The sequence below is a fragment of the Mesoplodon densirostris genome, chromosome 6 (genome assembly GCF_025265405.1).
Source record: "Mesoplodon densirostris isolate mMesDen1 chromosome 6, mMesDen1 primary haplotype, whole genome shotgun sequence".
Lineage (NCBI taxonomy): Eukaryota > Metazoa > Chordata > Mammalia > Artiodactyla > Ziphiidae > Mesoplodon > Mesoplodon densirostris.
Window position 1 is genome coordinate 62,080,754 of NC_082666.1, and position 21,998 is coordinate 62,102,751.

The 21,998-nt window shown below is 39.9% G+C and overlaps 1 protein-coding gene across 1 annotated transcript in view; it reads right to left on the minus strand.

Moving 5' to 3' along the window:
- Nucleotides 1–7,888, minus strand: part of CCDC171 (coiled-coil domain containing 171) — a 346,670-nt gene extending 338,782 nt beyond the window's left edge. Inside the window, exons 1-2 of the mRNA XM_060101112.1 lie at nucleotides 7,674–7,888; nucleotides 6,178–6,230 (exon numbers count right to left, since the gene is read on the minus strand). The gene's annotated coding sequence lies outside the window, so the exon portion shown is untranslated. The remainder of the gene's footprint in view (nucleotides 1–6,177; nucleotides 6,231–7,673) is intronic.
- Between the last annotated feature and the right edge of the window lie 14,110 nt (nucleotides 7,889–21,998).

The window sequence follows — 21,998 nt, forward strand, 5'->3', positions numbered from 1 at the left end:
TTTAATGCAATGTTACAATCAAAGAGGCCAAGGCACTCCCACATAAAAGATCTTACAGTAATTTTCAAAGGCCTTCTCCCAAGGGATTGAGGAGAAAAAAGGAAAGGAGAGAGTATTTGTCACTTACCCTGGCCTTCTCTTCAGAACACTCTTCTACCAGAGATACTCAAAATTATACAGAGTCAACAATTGTAAGTTACTTTACTACAGTATGAAGGACTCTCTGGGTAAACATCTCAACCAGAGAGATAACAATAACTAACTAACTCCAAATAGACACAAATATGAAGATCTCACAAGGTCTCTTGGTATCCCCAGTAGAAGTCCAATATCCTAAGAAAGACCATGAGATTTGGTCTCAGAGAGATCTGAGCTAGGATTCCAATAAGCTTCTTACAAGTATGTGGTCATGGGCAAGTCACCTAAACTCTCTGAGCTTGTTTCCTCAACCATAAGGAGATAACTATATCAAGCTCATATATTTGATATTTAAGTAATATACACAGCACATATACAGTACACAGTCACTGTCAGTTTCTATTACTGTAACACAAACCCTCTGAGATCTCTGATAAAGGAAAGGAGTAGGTGACACTTGGGGTGATTTGGTCTGGTTAAAGACGTAATAAAAGAATTGTTTAGTGGGAATTCTCTAATGGTCCAGTGGTTAGGACTTGGAGCTCTCACTGCCAGGGGCCTGGGTTCAATCCCTGGTGGGGGACTAAGATCTCACAAGTCATGTGGCGCAACCAAAAAAGTAAAAACATAAAAATTAAAAGGCCAGGATACTGGCCTGAGAGGCCAGGACAATGAGTGATAAATGACCCACCAAGGCACACCATTATGAAAAAAAAAGAATTGTTTAGTAAAATTGTAGGTATACAGGGATAGCTAGAAGATGCCCCCCTCAAAAAAAATCTAAACTGATCTGTCCCTGCTCCCAATAAACAACCCTGAGAGAGATCAGTGAAAGAAAAGAGCCTCAAACAAGTCAACTGAGATGTAGACTCAAACACAGTACTAAGAACTGACTAATGGCTCCTACAGCCAAACACTAAGGGATCTTCAAAACAGTCAGTGATTCACACAGCTGATGCAGAATAGTTTGACCTAGGACAAAGAAGACAGAACTTTTACCAAGATGGGGGGAAAAAATCCCATTTCTCCAGGGACCTAAATACTAAGTTTGGGAATAGTGGTAGACAAACAAACACCACTATCATTAATCTATTGAGCACCTAGTAAAATGTCAAGCACTGTGTATGTAAAGATTATCCTTTTCAACAGAGAAAACTAAGAGATTAGAAGTAATTTGTCAAAAGACACATAGTTACAGAACCAAAATTCCAACTCATTACTACCTGTCTATCTAACTCTAAAGCCCAAGCTCTTTCTACAAGGTCATTGTTGATACAGTTAAGCTATAAATTACCTTACCTGAGGTTCATTATCCTCATTTCAATTACAGAAACTCATCTAATTCAGAAAGTCTTAAATGACTTGCCTAAGGCCAGTCAGCTACTAAGTAGGGGACACCAAGGACTCAATCAAGCTCTTCTGATACTGAGTCCCAAAATCTTTTCATCTTACCACCATGCCCCCAAAGCTCAGACTCCAGAGGAACTGCCTTCAGAATGGAAGTATAAGAGTTAGAAGGGACTCTTCCATACTTAAGAGTAATGTACAACGCTCAAAAGTATCATGTTTCTATTTTTAAAGTGAAAAGGATGAAACACACACACACATGCATATGTGTCACAATAGGCATAAACAGAACCTCTATTTACCTCACAGGAAAAGAATTTATATACTTAGGGCCTTAATAATGTCTGCGTTTTTTGTTTTGTTTTGATCTTGGGCAGAGAAGTGTGGGAAGAGGTAGGTTTACCAAATTTTCACATAGTTGTTTCAATAAAGCTAAATTGAAGGCAACCATCATTTTTCAGTGTATTATTTTGCTATGTAACATCTTCAAATCTGAACGGTCTTCTAGAGAGAAAATGGTCTTCTATAGCTCAGGTGCAAGTTTCATTAACTTCCAGATCACTGATACAGATAACGTAGTAGACAGATGGTCCCCATGATCTCTGCCCCCTGGTGTTTCTCTCTTGTATAATACCCTCCCCTTTACTGCGGGCAGAACCTGTGACTTGCTTCTAACCAACAGAATATGGCAAAGGTGACAGGCTGCACTCCCATGATTATATTATGTTATATAAGACTCTGTCCTAGCAGAGTGAAGTGACAGACAACCTCTAGCTGATTGCGAAGAAGCACACTGTCACGCCGTGAACTGCCTACGGAGAGGGCCACGTGGCAGGGAACTGCAGGCAGCCTCCAACCCACAGGCAGTAAAAAGCCGGATCCCTCGGTCATACAGATGCCAACAGGAAATACATTCTGCCAACAACCTGAATGAACTGGGTAGCAGATTCTTTCCAGTCAAGCCTCCAGATGAGAACACAGCCAGCAGCACCTTGACAGCAACTTAGTGAAACTCTGAACAGAGGGCACATCTAAGCGGTGCCCAGATTCCTGACCTACAAAGACTGAGAAATAATAAATGAGGGCTGTTTGAAGCCACTAAGTTTTTGGTAACTTGTTACACAACAAAAGAAAACTAATATGTATAAGAAGCTTGAAAATGCTTTTACAGGGTTAAATAGAAAAAAAAAAAAGAGTGACATGTAAACTACAAAATGGGTTCTTACACCAGCCCTGCTTGTGTGTGTCTTTTATAAAGTCTCTTTGTTTTCCTATAGTTTAATTTCCTAATTAATTTACATAACAGAGTTTATAAAAATCCTATCTAAGGTAACTAGATGGAGAAACTAGAAAATCATGGGCAATATTTACAAAAAACAAATAAATACAAATGAATAAGGGCAAACCACCAACAGCCACAAAACCTGTATGGAGTGGAGGTATCTACAGAGAAGCAAGCAGAGGAAAATAACAAGTATGCATCTGAAAGGACCCCCAAAGGATCAGCAGACAGTTAATGGGAAGAGCTGTAGTACAACCTGAGAGCAGCAACTGAAACTGGCACATGAAACAGGCCTATGGTAAGAGAGTCCTGAAAGGGTTGGTACAGTCCAGCCTCACAGACCTTCATAACTGACCTGTCAAGTTACTTCCTGGACAGGGGCCCACACTAATGAGAATCAGTAGAGGCTGGAATCAAAACTGAGCAGGGGCTTCCCTGGTGGCGCAGTGGTTGAGAGTCCGCCTGCCGATGCAGGGGTCATGGGTTCGTGCCCCAGTCCAGGAAGATCCCACATGCCATGGAGCGGCTAGGCCCGTGAGCCATGGCCGCTGAGCCTGCACGTCCAGAGCCTGTGCTTTGCAACGGGAGAGGCCACAACAGTGAGAGGCCCGCGTACCGCAAAAAAAAAAAAAAAAAAAAAAACAAACCCTGAGCAGGATAGGGGCAATGAAGACAAAGTAAAGACATGGCCCAGACCAAACTGTAGGAGGAAAGAGGACCAGGAAATCTCAGAACCAAGCCACCATAGTTTTTAACACTCACAACAAACAAAAGACAGGGTTCTGTGAAGTTAGAAAAGCTTTCCTGAACCTTGCTCAAAGTTCAGGTAAACTAACCTTTCATAAAAATAAGCAACAGAAAAGTAGGGTGGTCAAATCCCATACAAACATAAGGAAATAGAGAGTAAGGAACAGAATGGACTCCTATAACTGAAAGAATGACAGAAAGACATGCCCACAAAACAGATGAAAATCCTAACTTACTACTTCAAAATGAGCTACAAGACATTAACAAAATGGTATAAGGCATGAAAGAATAGGAATCAGAATTAGAGACTGAATAAGGCACTTAAACTTAAATACTGAACTGACTTCTCTTAAATAAATAAATAAATATCAGAAAAATTAAAATAAAATTTTAAAAAACCTCAGAAATAAGGTGAAAAAGATCAGAAAGAATTAGAAATTAAAAATCATTTCTGCAAGGAAGATTAAATTAGAGGGAACAAGAGTAAATACACATGATCAAAAAAATGCCTTTAAGGACGTATGAAATGAAAAGGAAGTAAAATTTTTAAATAAAAATTTAAGAAAGAGATCAAAATGATTCAAGAGAAAGTGAAAAAATACTGAAAATAGGCAAAGAATAACCAACATGCGGACAGCAGGAGTCCCTGAATAAGAAGATCAAAGCAAGGGAAACAGAACAAACACTAAAAACTGTAATTCAAGAAAACTGTCCTGAAATACAAAGATTTTAATCCACACTTTCAACAAACAAACTGCATATCTCAGAATACTGATCCAGCACAACCAACAAGACACATTCTAAGATAATTACTGGACTTTAACAAAAACTTGTACACAAATGTTCATAGCACCATTGTTCATAAATAGCCAAAAAGTGAAAACAACCCAAATATCCATCAATTGGCCAATATATAAACAAAATATGAAATATTATTCAACGATTAAAAGAAATGAAGTACCGATATATGCCACAACATGGATGAACGTTGAAAACATTATGCTAAGTGAAAGAAGCCGGATGCAAAAGGCCATATATTGTATAACTCCATTTATGTGAAATTTCCAGAATAGGTAAATCTATAGAAACAGAAAATAGACTTGTGGTTATCAGAGAGTAGAGAGAGGGGGAATTGGGTCTGACTTCTAGCAGGTTATGAGGATTCTTTTGGCGGGTGTTGCGGGAGGGGGGGGCGTGATGGAAATGTTCTGGAATAGATAATGGTGATTGCTGTACAGTTTAGTGAATATATTGAAAACCCTCAAATTGTATACTTTAAAATGGTGAATTTTATGTTAGGTGAATTATATCCTAATTTTTTACATTCATCATTATAAAAAATATATCCTGTCTATAGTCTCCTTTGGCAAACTCTTATTTTCTTCCTCTCGTTGATATCAGCTCTTGATGACACTAGGGCTCAAGGTCCTAGGACTCAAGGTATTTTAGGAAAACTAAATCAACAAAGGGCCAAATGTAGGTCTGTGGTTGAATTTAAACTATGATGGAACTTCTATGCTATTGAATATAGCAGAGATGTAGCAAAATCTCCCTTTTCTTTCACCAGAATGGAAAGAGGAAATGATGAGGAAACTAAAGTAGCTAGGTACTGTAATGAAAATATCAGTGGAATATTTTCATTTAGCTAAGCCAAAGAAATGCAGGGTCCCCACATAATGTTCCTAGCTTTACTTGAAACTTTCCTATGAAATGTTACAAGTTAAGATAAACAATAATTTGGCTAATCTATATGTGTAATTAAAATTTTCTTATGATATGCAATCAATGTTAGCCTTTCTCTTCAGCCTCAGTATCTGTGTAACTCTTTAAATAATGCTTTCCACTTGAAAATATTAAATTCATCATTATCTATGAACAAATTGATACCCCAAAGCCACTCCCTGCTGTCATCATCCCTACTGTGGCAAACAACCCTTCTCCAGGTATCATGCTCAAGACTCTATAGATTATCTCATTTTACTCTACACCAACCCCAAGGGAAGATACCATTAATACCCCCATTTTATACCAGGGGAAAACTGGGGCTTAAAGATATTCAGTCACTTGTCCAAAGTCACATCTCTAGTAAGTGACAAAGTCACGATTCAAAGCCCCATCAATCCACCTAGATTGAGAAATCCCTGACTCCAGAGCTCTGCTGTGTGCCTTGCTATTGACCTTCAAGACATGGCTCACCCCATGGCTTCCCTTGCTTGTCAGGGAAGCACTCTGCTCGATACTGCAGATATCTTAAACACAGATCATTCTTTCACACTTCCAAACTAACTACAAGTCAGGGTCTTCTTAATGAGAGATGACTCAGACTTCCAGTGGATTTCTCAATCCGGATGGAATTTCCACAGGGCTGAGCCAAAACCAGGGCATGCTTTGGGCAGTGATGGATAACAGCAAAGTTTAAATCAGCTTTTTATGTTAATGTATTAATATCTTAATCTTCTCCTGGTAGTGAAGTTGGACTACTCTCACCATTCCCACTGAAATAGATGAGGGGATGTTATGTATATCATTCTTCAATAAGCACTTTTTAGAAATAGGTAATCGGGCAACTGAGGCCAAGAGATCAATGGTCTGGACATCCCGAGAGTAAGTAAGACAATTCTGCTTTAGATTTCAGAGCCACCACTGGTACTAAGTTTTCCTACCTCACATCTGAGTCCTGTGGGTCTCCAGAATGTACTCATCTCTCTCAATGTGTCTGCACAGATCAGGGGAAAGGGGAGGGGCGGGGAGAATGAAAAGATAAAAGCTATTATTGAGCACTTCCTACATGCCAGACACTACATTAAGCATACCTGATCTCAGTGAATCGTCCCAATAACCCTAGAGATTATTATGCACATTTCACAGATGAGAACACTGAGGCTTGGAGAGGTTGAGTAACTTGTGTAAAGATATCCAGTGGGAGGGTTAGAATTCAAGCTCATATTCTGGCTGACTCCTAAATCCATCCTCTTTCATAACACAGTGCTGTCTTCAACAGTAACCACAACTGTGTTGTGGGTGTCTATCAGCAAACTTACACATTTCATCTTTAAAAAAGATGTTTGGTTCTTTCATGAAAACAAGATCAAGACAAATGGGCTGAGGCAATCGAAGTATTTTAGAATTAAATGCGACTTTAGAGACCAAGTCCATCCTCCTTATCTGACACATAAGGCATCTTAATGCCCAGGGAGCTTAGGTGATTTGCCTGAGGTCACACAGCTAATAAAAGCCTCCACCAGACTAATACAGAAAGCTCCAGACTAAAATTACTGCCTTCATCTTTCCTTTTAGAAGGTTGCACTGCCTTTGTTTCTCTTCATTTCAAGGGAAACCAAGTGCAATTCCAACTCTAGGCTTTTGTTATTAGGCACTAACTGTTCAATAAAACAAGTGACAAAAAATGGTAGGTTCTTTTCACCAAGATTATGAAAACAACTATAAAACATCGATGTGTAATGTCTTCAAAAGAGTCGGACACCTAATGAAATTGCTTCTCAAGTAAACTTACGCAGTTATCATTGGAGATCTGCTTAAAACGAAAAAAAGGTGTATTTGCCTAGAATAAATATCACATGGAATAAATAAAGAACAGTCAAAAGTAGGCTCCACTTCTGCAGAAATTGCACAGCCCGGGAAAAACTCACAGCCCTCTCTTCTGTCTCCTAAGAGTCCTGGCGTAGAAGCTACAGAAGACAGCCTAGCATAAACTCTTTCTTTGGTTTACCGAGCATTTATAGAATGTCTAGGGCGTGGCTAGCATTTTTATTAAAAAGGGATGAAAAAGACCTGGTCCTTGTCCTCGAAGGACTTATTGATTCTTGAGAGGGAAAGAGCCCAGCAGCCCGGAGTTGTAAACCTAAGAAGCTCCAAGTCCAGGCCCTCTGGGTCCTGCCCTCTGGTCCCTACCCAGTCCTCTGGGTACTGAGGCAGCGGCCTTTGGCTAGGATGCTCCAGGAAGATCTTCCTCCAGGTGGGCGCAGAGGCCCGGCCCAGGGAGCTGGAGGGGTGTCCCCAAAGACGATACGAACTGCCACAGAACAGCCTCAAACTAACTCGGGGTCCCCATAACCCTCCCTGCAGCCCCCTATACCTTTCCTCTCAACACCTCCCCGCTCAAATCTTTCCCCTCCAAAACCCCACACCCGGTGGTTACCTCAGGGGTCTCCCGTGATCCAGACTGCACACCCAAGACCCCTGGGGCAGCTTCGGATCTCAAAGGCAGAAAGAGGCCCAGGCAGACCGCGGGGTCAGAGCAAAAACTGTTGGGACACGACGGACTCTAAGACCCAGGGAGGGGGAACAAAGAGCACAGAGGGGAACAAGAGGGAGACCAGCCCCAGGGAGACGGTGTTTACAACTGCCACTTCCGGAGACTCGGCTTCCCTCGCAGACCTCCGCAGACTTTGGCTGGCCGCGGCCCCGCCCGGACCCGGGCGGCCCCTTTCCTCCCGCCTCCAGCAGCCGGCAGCTCCAGGATACGCACTCGGAGACCGCCGGGCTCTGATTGGAAGATCCGGGCCCGCGAAGCTGCGCGGCTTCGCTGAAAGGCGACCGGCGCATGCGCTGTTGCTAGGGAGCGGCGCGTTCGCGAACGCGCGCGGTCCCGCGCCTGGCGCGGGCCCTCCCCCCTTCTTCCTCCGCCTGAGGACCCCTCCGCCTGAGGACCCCTCGGCCCACGTTCAAGTGTGGTGGTCTCAGTGTGAGGTGCCCGGGTCACCGTCGCAGAATCCCCAGAGAGCCGACTGAAAAGGCAGGTTTCTAAGCCCTAGCTCCTTTTCCCCGCCTACTGAATAAAAATCTTAAAGAGGTCGGCTCCCAGATGCTGCATTTTTAAGCTGGCTCCCCTGCTGATCCGTAGGGTCAGGACAGCCCCTCGGGGTCCGTGGTCTGGTACCAGAACCGGGGGAAATTCTCTGGGCTCGCTTCTGCACCAATGGTTGGTTTCTCGCTGTTCAGACCGCTCTCCGCCTGCCGGACGCTTCTAGTCCCCTCCTCCCATCAACGTTGTATCCCAGCTTGTGGTTGTAAACGGGGACGGAAAATGTGGGCCAGCGCGCTGATGCTGCTGCAGCGCCTTTCGTTATAAATATTATGTAACGAGGTACCTCACAAAAAAGTCCTCAGAGCCTTAGCAAGTGCTCCAGCTCCCTTTCCTACCCTCGTCCTCTTCCCCACCCCCGACACACACACACATACACACGCACCCCACACACGCTTTCCTCGTTGATAATTTATACTTTGGTTTCTCCTGGTAGCCGCTACCGCCTCAGGGAGTTTGGAAAACCAAATCCTCTTTTGTTCCTTGGCTTTTGAAAGCCTGTTCCCCAAAGAACAATGCAAATTGGCGGGATTTTGCCTCAGGATTTAATCTTCAACACCACCACCTCCTCCTCCCGAAAAGGTGTTTAATACAAAAAGAACCTTTTATGACAAAATAGTGCCTTGTGGCTTGTAATCAACCTGAAACCAGGTGTAGGGGCCGTCTTTCCCCTGTCTCCCTGGGATTAAAACCTCCTTGATTCCTGTAACATTGAAACTCTGAAACTTTAATTGGCTTGAGTTTAGTCATTTAGATTAGGAAAGGAGGCACATCCCGCTTCAGTAGTTTAGCCAGAAAGAGGATAATTTCTTCAAAGAAAAGAATTTATGGAAAGAAAAGAGCCCACTCTAACATTTAGAAACGAAATGGACAATTACAACAGACTAATGATATTAGGGCTTTTTTTACCTAACAAGTTTTAAATAATATAAAATTTTTATTTGTGTTTTAGCAAAATCACAAAATTGAATATTGTACAGCAAGAAATGCCAAATGTACTATACTGCACACTTTTTTAAAATGAAAAAAATGGATGCAACATGAAGACTTGCAATCTTCATTTATTTGTTCATTCAGCATTTATTGAATACAGACTATATACCCAGCCCAGAACTAGGTGGTAGAAATGCAGGATACATGATATAGGTGCAGTGGGATTCAGAAGAGGGAAGTATAATATCAACCCTGAACAACCAGAAAGGCTTTATGGAGAACTTTGAATTCAGTCTGGGAAGGTAGTTATAGATTCACCAAGTTAAAAGGAATTGGAAGACATGGAAGCTGCAAACAGGGCAGGAAACAGCAAGAGGCATTTGGAAAACTGAACAAAGCTCTGTGTGCGGTCTTGGGGTAGCGGATGTGGGGAGTAAGATGTCAGGCTAGAGAGGTAAGCAGAACCCAGATCACAGAGGGCCGTCTAGGTCATACTTAGTTTACCAAGCAACAGGGCTAAATGAAGGATGTTGAGCAGAAAAGTTCTAATAATTAAACAATAAATCAGACTGTTATCAAATACTTGGAGGTTTTCTGTGTTTTTCTAGTAGTTACAAGGTCAATTCTTTGTTGTCTCTTGTTTGCCTAACATGCTACTACTTAGGAAAGCTGTACAGAAAGATGCTGTCTAGCCCACTTCTCTTTTAGCCTCGAGTCACAATTCTCATCTCATTCTTTCTCTTGAGATATTATTCAATCCATCACCCCCACTCTTCCAAAACAGCTTTCGCAGTCAATAATGACCTCATTACCAAATCCCAGGCTCCTTGAATTCGCTGACACTTTGATCACCCTCAGATTTCTCTCCAGCATAGGTGAGACTCAGGGTTTAGGCAGCTCTCTGACCTCTTTGCTGCTGCTCAGGAAACCATTATCACCTTGCCCCTTAAGGGGATACTTTCTCAGTTTTGCCCTCAACCTTCACCATTTACCACAGTAGCTTTCTTGGTGATGTCATCCATTCCTGCAAGTGTGAACTCTGCGTCCACAACTTTCAATTCTTTATGTCCACCTCACATACCATAATATCATAAGCTGAGCTCTGATCTTGAATTTTTAACTCTCATTTGAACAGTGTCATTTTAATGTCTGTCAGTATTGAGTTCAATATATCTAAAACTTAATGATCTTTCTCACCTTCTCACTGGAGCCCCACAAACTGCTCTACCTATTTATAAAACGTATAATCTCAGACACCCAAACAAAAAAAACTTAGAGAATCTTTCTTCTCTCTCGGGCTCTCAATTCCTTCATCTGAGAATTACTAAATCCTACTTACTTTGTCTCCTGTGGCCTTTCTATGCCTCCTACTAATCATCTTCATTTATTTGTTTCCTTATTGTTTCATATCCAGACACTTGTAATCAGGACCTTTGCTGTGGCTGACGCAAGTCACCCACCTCCTCCTCCTGTGCAAATTCTCAACATTTTTACAAGTTGACAGCTAACATCTAGGGCATTTTTAAACCGGGAAATATGAGAGGAGAAGATCAAAAAATAGAAAAAAATCAAAAGCAGGCCTAAGGGCACATATGCACCTTTCTGACACTAAGGGAGTGTTATGAGCTGATTGTGTACATGTGAGCCGCAGGGTTTTTTAACACCAGATGAGCCACATCCTTTTGACCCTAGTAACCTCTCCCAGAAGGTTCAAACACCAGGTGCTTGATTATTACACTGCTTTGGTATCAATTGTTAGAACTGCGAGCCCTGCCATAATTGTTGCTCTTGGTGGCCCTGGTTCTTTGCTCCTTCAATCCCCATACTGTGTGCTACAATGGAAATGATCCTTCCGAAGCATAACTCTGATTACATTACCCTCCATTAATTCTTTTAATGGCTTCTCAGTCCTTACTGGATAAAACCCATACTTTTCCTCCATCCATCAAGGGCCCTTATTCTTGTCCCTACCTGCCTTTCCAGCCTTACCTTCTCTTAACTCACAATAAATCTTCCCTCTCATTCACATCAGCAACAGAAAACACAAATAAATGTAATAAGAGGTAGATATGGACTTATATTAAAAGTTTTAAGATATATAGGCTAATATAAAAGATAACATTATTTATTAAACATATGTGCCAAGCACTATGCTAAGTGGTTTCACATGTATTCTAATTTTTTTCAAAAAAGCATATGTCTTTATCCTTTGTTCCGATAGTAAATACATGGTCACTTAAGTCAGGGCAATTTTAAAAGTAAAATTCTCCCCCAAGTCCTACCTTCCCAGTCTAGATTTAAAAACTGTTAGGGGGCTTCCCTGGTGGCACAGTGGTTGAGAGTCCGCCTGCCAATGCAGGGGACACAGGTTCGTGCCCCGGTCCAGGAAGATCCCACATGCCGCGGAGCGGCTGGGCCCGTGAGCCATGGCCGCTGAGCCTGCGCGTCCGGAGCCTGTGCTCCGCAACGAGAGAGGCCACAACAGGGAGAGGCCCGCGTACCACAAAAAAAAAAAAAAAAAAAAAAAAAACCCTGTTAGGAATGTATTATATTTCTAATATAACATTTTGATGCATAAATAAATACGCTTTAAAGAAGGCACATTTATTCATTTATTTCTATATTTACGCAAGTGTGCATACACACAATAGTCGCAGACACTGCTTTTCCATTTCCTACACCATCCTAGCTGAAAACCTTAATTTGTTTGCAGCAGTAATAGGTAGAACTTCAGGAGATGAATGGTCTGATCTATCCTATTTCCTCCTGCTAGCTACTGGTTCTCCAAAGCTCCCTGGTAGCTAGGGTTGGCTGTGTTACCCGTTCTGAACAATGAAATGTAAGGGCACACCTACTGAGGTGAATAAAAAGAGCCTTGATCCTCCATGACACTCCTTAGTTTCTGATCCATTCCTGGACTTCCTTCTGATGCAAACGATGAATGGTCTTAGAATTCAAGTCTGTGCTAGTCATGTTTTCTGTTATTTGAAGCCAGTGGTGTGCTGATTTCCTTGATGTATACTAGATACTGCCACTGTGGCTAGTTTCAAGCAACCAACATGCAGTCTCTTGACTGCAGAGTTCAGAAGAAATATGTACATTTGGCTCTCAAGAGTCCTGTGGGAGCCAGCTCCAGCACATCATTGCTATTGATAGGTAGGTAGGTAGATAGATTTTTTTTTAACTTAACAATACAGCTTTAATACATTTCTATGTTAATATGAAAAAATATACCTTTATATGGCTGTATTGTAATCTATTTTATGAATGCCCATAATTTATCCCATCATTTAGGTTGTTTCTGCTTTGTTTCTTTACTTAAAAAATAAAAATAAAACACCGTCTCCAAAGGTATACTTTGCATATTTGTCTTTTTTTTTTTTTTTGGCCACGCCATGCAGCATGTGGGATCCTAGTTCCCCAACCAGGGATTAAACCCATGCCCCCTGCAGTGGAAGCGTGGAGTCTTAACCACTGGACCGCCAGGGAAGTCCCACATATTTGTCTTTTTAAAGTCATCGTATAAATATCTAGAATAGAAATTGATGGATAAAAGGATAAGCATTGAAAACCAAAACCGATATAATTACCTTTCCCTATGTTAAATACACTAAGTCCCCTACATACGAACCTTCCAACCTTCAAGTTTCAAACTTTCAAAGATGCAAATGTGCATCTGGTTCCAACAAGGAACCAGAACCTGTGCCATCAATGTCAGGCATGAGTGAAATTGCAGCTTGCCCTCCATCTCCTATTGCTGATGATCCTTCAGCTCTACCATCTCCCACCTCCTCTCCCTCCTCCAGTCAGTAACTCTTCTTGACTGTTCACTCAGTGCCAGCCCCTGTATGCCAGCTGTTGTACTGTACTACTGTACTTTTCAAGGTACTGTAGTGTATTATTTTAAATGTTTTCTTTATTTTTTGTGTTTTTTTATGTATTATTCGTGTGAAAAGTATTATAAACCTACTAGAGTACAGTACTATATAGCTGATTGTGTTAGTTGGCTAACTAACAAAGTTAGCTACCTAGGCTAACTTTGTTGAACTTACAAACAACTTGGACTTACGAATGCGCTCTTGGAATGGAACTCATTCTCATGTGTAGGGGACTTACTATAATAGTGGGACTAGACATACTTTCCTGTACTTTTCTTAGACAATTCTGGGACCAAACAAAGACAATCTTGTATAACTGATTCACTTTGTTATAAAGCAGAAACTAAGACACCATTGTAAAGCAATTATACTCCAATAAAGATGTAAAAAATGAAATAAATAAATAACCTTGTTGCTTGCTCCAGTTGACACTTTTTCCTGGAAGATAAGGCTGTGAACTTACTGAACAGATTGCTTATGAAGGCTAACAGTTTATTTACCAAGAAATTATTCAAAACCATTGCCTTGGGGCTTCCCTGGTGGCGCAGTGGTTGAGAGTCCGCCTGCCAATGCAGGGGACACGGGTTCGTGCCCCGGTCTGGGAAGATCTCACGTGCCGCGGAGCAGCTGGGCCCGTGAGCCATGGCCGCTGAGCCTGCGCGTCCGGAGCCTGTGCTCCGCAACGGGAGAGGCCACAACAGTGAGAGGCCCGCGTACTGCAAAAAAAAAAAAAAAAAAAAACATTGCCTTGCTGTGCCCACCAATCTAAGGCTGTTGTATCATAAACTCTGCCTAATCCCAAACAGTTCCCTGACTTGCTTCTCTCCCTAAAACCCTAAAAATAACTGGCCCTAATTTTTCATTTTGAGTCACTACTAAGGCTCAATCAAGGTAGTGTTCTTCCTTACTACAGTAAATCTAATAAACTTAACAGTTTTTATGATGAGCTTTTAAGGAGTCAACATTTGATAGCTGTACTTTAATTTTTTATACATAGTACCAGGTTACTTTTCAGAAAGAGTATCAATTTAAAGAAATATCAACATTGTATGAGAGTATCTACTTCTTTCTGCCCTTGCCAGCAGCAGATATTTTTGCTGTATTGAAATGTTTCCAATCTGATAAGCAAAAAGTGATATGCCATTGTTCTAATGTTCTTTTAATTTGCATTTATCTGATCACTGATGAAGTTTAGTAACATACAGAAATGCCACTTTTTAATGTAACTAGATGCATTAAATCACTAATACACCACTACTGCCATCAGAATTTAGAAAGTTTGTACCAAGTCTAAGAATTTAATTCATAACCTTATAATGAATAATTATAAAGCTGCAGCCAAGTCATTGTAGATAAGGTAGCATCCTTTAAAGAAATATAAATTTAAATTAAATATTTAATTTAAACACTGAGCCTATTTATTATTATTCCTGGCCAATCTAAAAAGCACAATTTGAAAGTAGAAATGTTAAGGAGTGGGAGTGAGGGCCATAATGAAAGAAAGGAACCAAAGTCAGTTTGTATAACAATGTGAAGTAATTATTCCAATATGACTAGTGGGGTTTTTGCAAATTATGGGCAATAGGAATGTGTTTTTCTTCTGCTTGTAAATTTAAACTAGCATTCTCCAATATTTATACTTAAGTGATATGAATGATATCTATTTCTAGCCCCATATTTACTTAGACTTCCAAAAAAAATAAAGAAGCTATGTGCATTTCTCTCTAGTGGGAAGGTCTGAAAGAGGTCCAGATTTCTTAACCTGCGTGGGACTGCTAGACTATCCTCTTTGGTTAGAAGTTAGGATTTCCCAAAAGGAAAAAGGAAGGACTCTGGCCTCAATCTGAAGAATGAGGAGAGAAGAACTGAGGGAGTACATAGTGGACCTCTAAGTTTATAGCTTAGAGGGGATCTTTGTCTCCAGCTTTGTAAAAAGGCACATTTAATGTATAGTCTTAAATGTTACAACTCTCACCAGAGAATAGCTTTATAGTTGGCGTTGTAGATGGAAGGAAGGTCCAATTCATGAAGCAAAGCTAGGCCTACCCCCATATTACCCTCTTCTTGCCTTCTGTAGAATCCCTTGTAGAGATGTCCACATTGATGAAGGAGGAGAGTGCAGTTAATGAGTTCCAGGTTGTGAGCAACTCAAAGGAACACAGAAGCATTGAGGGGCTCACTGGCAGAGAAGCAGTGGCCAACTCAGAAGCAACTGTAAGACAAACCCCTCCCCTTTTAAAAAAATATACTTGAGAAGGATGACTCTTTAAGAGGACTGAAAGTTTGGGAGATATCTATCTATACATAAACTTATAGATAGATATGCTTATAGATAGATATACAGATATGTATACACACATATATCTTTATGTCTGCATTTTTTATTCGGATCAATGTATCTATCTGTCTATGTCCCAATATCACCATGTTTTAATTATTATACCTTTATAGTACGTTTTTAACTTCTAGGCCATCTCCTTTTTCAAAATTTTCTATGCATTTAATTAATTAAGATTTGTTAACAAATATTTACTGAACGCTTACTATTTGCTAGATGTTGTAGGTTATAAAAATATAAACGCAAACAGTACACACAAAAATCTCTGCTCTCATGGAACTTACATTTTAGTGAGGGGACACAGGGGAAACCAACATAATCCCTATCAATGAGTTACACCCTCATGAGACCAAGCATGCTTTCTTGTCCCTATGTTAAATACTACTGACACCAAGCAAAAATAATCTATTTGCTCCAGAAAATACCTATTCCTGTAAGATAATGCTGTGAACTAAAAAGTTTATTTATCAAGACCAAAAGCTTTCTCATTAAGACTTGCCTCAAGACCTTCCTCCACACTCTGCCCAACAATTCATCCATCCCAAGGCGTTCCTTGCTAGCAAAACCCTTTAAAACCTCCCTAAAAAAGAGCCTTCCCTACTTTCCTCATTGTGAGTTACTTTGGAGGTGAGTTTAGGTAAGATAAGAAGGAAAGCTAGACACTCAGAGCTTTTAGCATGAGTTCAAAAGTCTTTTTTTTTAATGTTTTATATGTAAATATACAAGTTTACTTAAAATTTTTTAAAGTCCATGTAATATTACTGATAAATAGATGATTCTTTGGATATATTATTCGTAACACCTTTAGCTTAAAACAACTTTGTCGTCTCTCTGACTTTCTCACAATAAAAATGTTAGCTAAATATATATATATTACATATTTTTTAATACATGCCTTGGGTTTAGTTTCTCATGATTTAAACCTTTTAAATTTCTACATTAATTCTATGGGCCCAGTAAGTTATTATTTCCATGGATGGTTTAAAATCACAAACATAAGGGAATTCCCTGGGGGTCCAGTGGTTAGGACTCTGCGCTTTCACTACTGTGGGCCCGGGGGTAGGTCCCTGGTCTGGGAACTAGGATCCTGCAGGCTGTGCCATGCAGCCAAAAAAGAAAAAAGATTACAAACATAAAACTGTATTTGGCTAAATGAAATTGCAGTAATGGATACTTTTTTTTCTTTTTTTCTTTTTGGCTGTGCACGGTCTTTGTTGCTGCGCACAGGCTTTCTCTAGTTGCAGTGAGTGGGGCTACTCTTCGTTGTGGTGCACGGGCTTCTCATTGCGGTGGCTTTTCTTGTTGTAGAGCATGGGCTGTAGGCACACGGGCTTCAGTAGTTGCAGCATGTGGGCTCAGTAGTTGCAGCATGCGGGCCCCAGAGCACACAGGCTTCCATAGTTGCAGTGCATGGGCTCATTATTTGCAGTGCGTGGGCTCTAGCGTGCATAGGCTTCAGTAGTTGTGGCGCACGGGCTCAGTAGTTGTGGCTCGGAGGCTCTCAAGCGCAGGCTCAGTAGTTGCGGCACACAGGCTTAGCTGCTCTGTGGCATGTGGGATCTTCCCAGACCAGGAATCAAACCTGTGTCCCCTGCATCGGCAGGAAGATTCCCAACCATTGCGCCAGCAGGGAAATTCCAGTAATGGATATTTTTAAAGGATATAATCTCATGGATTCTTACAATACTGTGCGTGATAAGGATTCAATGAGTTAACACAAATTGTAATTTCCAGATTTTTTAGTCAATCTTAAGACCTTAAATTTATATTAAAATAAGTTTGTTAACAAACAGACTGTGGTTACTCAAATAATTTTTATGTAAAAAAAGACCACTAAAAAAAAATAGACCACTAAAAATAATTTTAAACTACTCTTGGTCCTAATTTTTATATATGGAATGGCTATAGAATAGCAATAGCAAGATGTGCAAATGTTTTTAAATTATTATATACACACATATATAATTCTGCCTACTTAAAATGTATTAAAGTAGTATAATCCATATACCTATACCTATATCCATGCTCAGTGGAAAAAATTAGCAAGATAGTTCTTGGTTTCCTACCTTATAATTTCTCATGTTTTAAAATTCCAAAATTTGTAATAATGAGAATCATTAAATAGAAAGAGGAATCTGCACTCAAAACCGTAAATATGGCATGCCTGTTTGTTGTTTAAGGATATTGTTGCAGTATATAAAGATGTTATATTCAACAACATATATACATTGCTCTGTTAATGCTAAATATATTTTAAAGTTATATTTTAAAGCTAGTTAAAACCATTAATTTAATCATCTATTAGTGTACAGTAAGTCCCCTACATACGAACCTTCAAGCTGCAAACTTTCAAAGACGCGAACATGCGTTCCATCAACATCAGGCGTGAGTGAAATTGCAGCTTGCCCTCCATCTCCTACTGCTGACGATCCTTCAGCTCTACCATCTCCCACCTCCTCTCCCTCCTCCAGTCAGTAACTCTTCTTGCCTGTTCACTTGATGCCAGCCCCTGGATGCCAGCTGTTGTACTGTACTACTTTTCAAGGTACTGTACTGTATGATTAAAAATGTTTTCTTTATTTCTTGTGTTTGCTTGTTTTCTATGTATTATTTGTGTGAAAAGTATGATAAACGTATTACAGTACAGTACTGTATAGCCGATTGTGTTAGTTGGGTACCTAGGCTAACTTTGTTGGGACGTACAAACAAATGGGACTTAACAAACACACTCTCGGAGCAGAATTCGTTCATGTGTAGGCGACTTACTGTATTTATATATTTGTATATGTCTAAATGCATGCATAAAAAGGTATACAAAGATAAATTCAAAAAGTTTATTTAAAATAAGAGAAATAATAGAAGACAAAGTTGAGAGCCTATGTATTCTTTAGTGTTAATTTTAATATGGATGGAAAACAAAAAGTAATTAGAATCTGATTTTTTTTTCCCTGTAAAGTAACCTGATTATTTTGGCTCAGATAAATAAAAGTTCTTTTTTATTCCCCAAATAGTCTAATTCTCTAGACTTTTGGCATATTTCTGAATCATTTTGACATGAAGTTAAAAAAGAAGTTAAGTTCAGGAATTCCCTGGCAGTCCAGTGGTTAGGGCTTCACACTTTCACTGCCAAGGGCACGGGTTCAATCCCTGCGGGGAACTAAGATCCCACAAGCTGCGCGGTGTGGCCAAAAAGAAAAGTTAAGTTTCTAATAACATTATTACATATTGTTGTGTATTTCCTATTTATTACCTGTAACTATTTCTTGACTTTGAATAAGATAACTCATGTTTGTATCTTATCTCCTCTGACAACTCTTCTTGATTTTTTCTGTCCCAAATTCAGAATAGTCAGACTGTTAAGCTTTCTTGTAAATCAAAACTTTCTTCAAGTTTACTGGAATAGCCACCAGCACAGCCAAAGACTTATAAAAGAAAAATAGTAAAAATAATTAGGCTTGTTTGACATTCTCCAAATTTAATCAACTTAAAACTGTTGTGAGAACTCTTTATCAAATTTGGATAAAAACAAAATTATAAAACATTTTCAGTAACCAAGAACTACTTATGCACCAGTCATCAATTTGATATCATTGCTCTGCTCCAAATCTACACTTTTTGCCCTGATTCATGATACCAGTGCTGGTCCCCACAATCATATCTCTGTGGCCAGCAAATGAAATGTTATGGTTGTTCAGTGGAGTGACACTGCATGGCCACAGCTGCAGGAAGACATTTTTCCTTTAGGCTGTAGATCTCCATTATCATTCTCCAACAGAGGAGCTCCAGCTTTATTCTCAGGCTATTCTTTCTCTTCTTGACACTACTTTAGATCAGGTCCAGCCAACTTACATCCTCTGGCAGCAGCTGGCCACTTCTACTGACTGATCCAGGCTGCCCACACTCTCCAGCAATGGTGAACCAATTCTACAGACCACTCTAGTGAGTTTCTTCACTCCTGGCAGCCTGAGTGGCTGTGTATGTGGTAGGTATGTCCTCTTTGAAGAGGTCTGAATCTCAGCCTTGGGGGAGTGTTTGGTGAGAGGAGGTTCTTCGCCTAGTCTCCAGTTCTTTTATTGCTTATTCCTCCTCAACCTAGAGGTAGGAGCTGCTTTTATGCACCTGCTATTCTAGATCCCTTAGACTCTTCTTTTATCTCTGTCTCCTATTAGTTAATAATTATTTTTATTAAATTTTCCCTGTTCAAAAAACTGATGTAGTTTCTGTCTCTTGTCTGGTCCCTGACTGACATATCTTAGAAATATACTTTTGATCATGTCCAAAGACTGGTACAATAAATATCTCCAAAAAGTTTTTATTTCTAGGCTATTAAGTTCCAATGTCTCTGTCAATCAGGGACCATGATAATACACTTTGTGATACAAATCAAAAAGCCTTGGAGTCTCCTTTCTTTTCATAATATGCTTCAGTCACTGTAAAAAACAGACACTACAGCAAAACTCTAGAATGTTGATCCTTAGAACCACTTCTTTTAAGCAGAGAGATTTAAGTCATTTAAATTACTGGAAAACTGTACTGACCAAAAATGACAAGATCAGGAGGAGACAGCTTCCACCTAGGACTCTTAGATCAAGAAGATGACTGCATGAAGTAGATAGTTTCCAACCAAGACTTGTGAAATAAGCTCTAAAGTCACATGGAGTCGTAGACTGCCATGTGTCAATAAGCATGATTTTGCTCTTTATTTGCCAAGCTGTTTTCTTTCCTCTTGGTTGCCTTAAGGTTTTGGATTATTAACTATGATATTTACAAGATCTTTAACCTTAACAATGCTTTTTGCATCCCTAGTCACTCCTTGGTAAAAGTCTAATGCTTGGCTACAATTTTGTTGTGATTTGGCTAAAACACAAAATCAAATAAACTCTTGAGTTTATATTCTCTTTCCTTGGGGTGCCATTCATTTTCCTTTTATATTAGTTCCCTATAATAAATCAGTTGATTTCCTGGGTAACTGGATTCAACCACTAAGTGACTTTTTTTTTGAGTAACACAACAGGTTAGACATCCAGAAATGCCCTATCATGTTCCTCCTCTAAAGAAAAAACACTTGGGGACTGTGTAATAAATCATTTGACTGGCCTTTGTCCCTAATTCTTAGGAGATAATCTCAAAACCCTTAAAACCTACTGGGTGATAGGGGAGTCTTTGTTATTCATGGTGGACTCCTCAGACCAAACCAGACAGTTTATGCTAATGAGGTGACTCAGATGGGGGCCAGACCAGAAAGACAATCCATGTGATTAGAGGGTTGGGACTGTGAGCCATGTGATATCAGCTTGACCTCTGGGGAAGAAAGAGAGCCTGAAGTTTAAGTTCAACCAGATGCGTAATGATTAAATCAATCGTGCCTAAGTAATGAAACTTCAATAAGAACTCTGGATGCTAAAGCTCAGGTGAGCTTCCCTGGTTGGCAATACTCATTGAGTATTTTCACACTTTAATGCTGGAAAGGTAACACATCCCTGAGGATGATAGGAACTTCATGTTTGAAACTCTCCCTGACTTCATCCTATGTATCTTCTTTTGGCTGGTTCTAATTTGTAGCCTTTTGCTATAATAAAACTGTAACCATAAGTGTAGCACTTTTACTAAATTCTGTGAGTCTTTTTAGTGAGTTATCAAACCTGAGGGTGGTCATGGGAAACCCTGAATTTGCAGGCAACTGGTCAAAAGTGAGGGTCACCCTGGGGACGCCCACAATTATGGCTAGTATCTGAAGTGAGAGCAGTTTTATGGAGGACTCTATTCTCAGAATTTTCAGCTTGACAAACTTATTATAGGAAACTTTTGTAGGAGCTAGCCTTTGTAATCAATAGAAATAGAGCTTGGAAAGGGTTTAAAAACAGATGGAGCATATTAAAAGACTATATCACTTTTATAAGAAAAGAACACTAGTGCACTTAACCCCAAGCTCTTTCCCTTGAACCAACTAATGATCTCTTTATTACAAATATAATTTCCTGACACCAACAATACTTATATAATGTTGAAAAACATTACCATACCATTTGACAACTCCATAGAGATATTATTACAAAAAATATACCATTGGTTGTCCTCTTGCTACTGGTATTAAATTTGTGGTACAAAAACTGACTGCTACTAGCAGATTGAATAGAGATAAGTTCTCTTGGTTAATTGATGCCTGCTTTCAAGATAGATTCCAATATCACCCAGGTTTCATTTTAGCCCACAAAATTCCCTTCACAGAAAAAAATATCTTTAAACAATTTATTCAACAAAGGAAAATTTGGATTTGATTTGAGTTCAAAAACTTTAAAAACTGAATATTTGGGGGACTGCCTTCTTCTATACCCAAGGCTTTTCATTTTATGCTTTCCAAGAGGCCTGAAAAGTAGGAGTAATCCTACATGCTTATGGTTCAGAAAATAGTAAAACTAGATAAGGTGTCTAAGACTATGGAACTCACCTAAAATTTCATGAGGTTGGACAAACAATGGTTCAAAACAGTCACTAGATGTTGTATTGGCT